General features: G+C 37.5%; 1 long non-coding RNA gene across 2 annotated transcripts; it reads right to left on the minus strand.

Moving 5' to 3' along the window:
* Nucleotides 1-320: 320 nt before the first annotated feature.
* Nucleotides 321-1,933, minus strand: LOC131777439 (uncharacterized). 2 transcript variants are annotated; one of them, XR_010717316.1, is made up of 3 exons: nt 1,419-1,933; nt 1,209-1,250; nt 321-932 (listed from the first exon to the last, which is right to left on the minus strand). It is a non-coding gene; the product is annotated as an uncharacterized lncRNA (long non-coding RNA). The 2 variants fall into 2 exon arrangements; XR_009339628.2 differs by having other exon boundaries at nt 1,565-1,928.
* Nucleotides 1,934-3,318: the final 1,385 nt, after the last annotated feature.

The following is a 3,318-nucleotide window of genomic DNA, read 5'->3' on the forward strand; positions in this document are numbered from 1 at the left end:
TATACACACTTAAGTTAAAGAATTAAAGAGGACGCATCAATTCTCTGTGACTGAGTTTTGTGCCTAAGCGCTTGTCAGACAGAAAAGTTCTGTCTGACAAGCGCTTAAGTGCGAAATTCAGAGTCACATAGAACTGATGTGTCCTCTTTAATTCTTTAACTTATGTATACTTAGCTCTGCTACCGCAGCATTGAGCACTTTATGCCAAGGTAGACTCTACCCCCACATTTACATATATATATATATATATATATTGTTTTTCTAAAACTACAAGCTAAAACACCAGAAATGGAAGTGGAAGTTTAGCTCAATGTGTGTAATTTGTCTCCCATTCAAGACTTGAAAAACTAATGTATGACTCCCAAAATATCTGAAAAAAATCAGCTATTCTATGTCCAATATTTATCTAATGGTTTGACAACAGGAATATTTTAAAAAATTGCAAAATCAAAAAAACTAAACAAAAAGGCAAAATTAATACAACCCCAAAGTACTTGAACCTTTGTATCTGGACTTCATTGGCAAATGGGCTCAGAAATTTTAGCTGTTCATCTTAGTACCAAAGTAGCAGTTTTTTGGACTTGTACCTCCAAAATGGTCACAACTTCATTAAATGCATGTGATGACAAACACACAAGAACAAAGGTCATGAACTTAAAAGGTGAGAGTGATTATTTTGCAACTTTTTAGTTTAAGGCAAGAGATTCAGCACCACAAAATTGTCTCTCTTCACTGCAAGCAGAAGAGGTGAAGCAATAGATTTTTAGACCATACCAATCCATTCAGTTTCCAAGTCAACTTAGTCTAGTATCCTGCTAACCATACAAAGCTACTCTGCAATAATTTTTTTTTGCAATCCACTGTTTCTCAGAGTACTTTAGGCTGCTGATGAGATATCCCTTCTTGGTATCCAACTCTACTGAGGCAGAGAACTGTACAAAAAAACAAACAAATGAGCAAATTAATTTGTTGTTGGAGAACAGTAAATTTTTGCAACTACAAAGTTGCAAAATACTTGTAAGCAAACTGTGCGTAAGAAGTAAAAACACAATAATGGTGATCATCAATGATGTATTTTCACCAAACTGTATTATGTACTTATCAAGAAAAGAAATCATACCTCTATGCACTTCAGTTTTAGTTCAGTATTCATGAATAAATAAGGATTGCTTGCAGACTTAAAAACAAAACAAAGAAAAGTTTCTTACCCTCGATGGTAGTTGGAATTTTGAAAGCCATTCAGGAGGAACCTGTAGGTAAATATTTGTTTTCGAAAAAAATTAAACTGTCTGATAACATCCTATCAATTCACTAATTTTTTAATTTACCAGATTTAAAAATTGGGTTTACTTTGTTTTATGCATGGTGCAAGTAAATACATATCTAATATATTTCAATAAAAATAAAGCAAATCTCGCCATTTTTGTAGGTGCAATCCCCGAGATTTGTCATCTTTAACTGACCAACTGGCACCTTGTGTGTTTTCCTTTAGGATATAATCGAAAGAAAGTAATCGATAATGTACTCTTCACCATCCTGCTAAGTTTAATATACAAGAACTTACTTAGACAGTGCTCAGTTCTGTCGCCTCGTCCGTAAAACAGAGATCCTTGGGCGATTTACCCTTTTCTTTCGGTGCCAATGTCACCTCTAAATTTTCATAATCGCTGATGTTATCTGAATCATCAATCGACGTTTGAATCGTCTTACTCGAAGGACTTGATTCTGCACGCTGAAAGAGTGAGAGCCAAAAAATCAGCTTAAGTGGATGCAAACAAAGACATAGACATAAAAATATCAGTTCATCTTTTCAAGAAAATGATTAAGAATTCAGAGTGAGAGATCCTAAAATCAGAGAATCTTGAAATAAGTTAAATCCATCTTGTGCAAATGCAGTATTCGAACTGTAACCGTCTCTATCTCTCGGCGCCAAAACTTGATCACGTGACTTTAGTTGCGAAACCGCTGAGACTCAACAAGACTCGGGAGAAGAGGCGAACCGTTCATGCGTCAAATTCTCTGGTAGGAAAATTAATCATCGTACCGACGAAGAACTCGTGTCATCTCTACGTTCAGCGTTCATTGCAATCAATTTCTTGAGCTTTAGACGCTCTTTTATAATAGGGATGTAGTGCCTTGGTACGTCTGCATCTTGGGCGATGGCAAGGAGATCTTGGCCATCGCAACCGTCTTTTTCTGCAAGATAAGATACGAACAAAGATCAATGGAGCGGTCAAGTTTGTGAATGTAAAGTTGCAGTAAAATACGTTGTTAAGAAATTTCTTTTGCCTACCTTTCCTTTCTTAAGTCTCATTCCATGCGACTGTAGCCAAGAAACAGCCTCTTCAGTGACGAATTCGCTGTTATAATTCATTGTTTCCGACGCACGTGGTCTAGGTTCGACTAATGCCATCACAGGCAGCTCACGCTCACGTCTCGAGAAAAAGCCAACGATTAATTCGTTGTGTGACTCGGTGTTCAGTTACGAGAGGAACCGTTGAAAATTTGAACACTTTATAAGGAATAGTATAGGGAACGAAATATGGTCGAAAAAAGAAAATTATTTTTTCTTTTTTTTTCAAAAATTGCACCTCGTTGGGGCCAAATTGGTCAATCCTACTTGGCTCTTGGAAGGGCCAAATTGAGAAAAAGTTCCAAAGTAGAATTCATAGGGGCCAATTCAGATTTTGGAGGGGTCGAAATGGTACCTGTCCCGCCCGTTTTGGCTCAAATAGTCCAAAACGAACCTTGATGGGCCAAACTGGCCCTCGAGAAATTGGGGCCAATTTGGCTTTCGGGGTCAATTTGGCTCTTTTCATTTTACAGTGCAAGTTAAGTCACAGAGTGACTTAGTCCTTTTCTGTTGACTTTGCCGCGGTACTTACGGTAGTGCCCGTATTTTATGTAGCGACTTTAGTATTTCCAATTTGTCATGGCATCAACTTGTTCAAAAGTTGTAATCTCCATAACTCTTCATGTTAAATAAACAATGAACAGCACTTAACAGCGAGTTTGCTGAAAACCGCAAGGCCTTCAATTTGTTCCCTCTGAACCGCAAATCCGGTCAGAATATAAGCTCCGTATAGCTTCTTGATTCCCGCTACACTATATGTAAAATCGGACCTAATCAATTAACTCGTCCGCACCAGCCAATTTCGTCTCCTTAATAAGAGCAATAACTTCATGATGAAATGAAAGCTCAACAAGTGTAACTGTAAACTCTTAAATCTTCCGCTTTCATAGCCTCACAGCTCGTGTAAACATTTCCCTTCATGAAAAGGGGACAGGAAAAGGAAGCTAAATATCCAAAGGAAAGTA

Source organism: Pocillopora verrucosa, chromosome 4, assembly GCF_036669915.1.
Source record: "Pocillopora verrucosa isolate sample1 chromosome 4, ASM3666991v2, whole genome shotgun sequence".
NCBI lineage: Eukaryota > Metazoa > Cnidaria > Anthozoa > Scleractinia > Pocilloporidae > Pocillopora > Pocillopora verrucosa.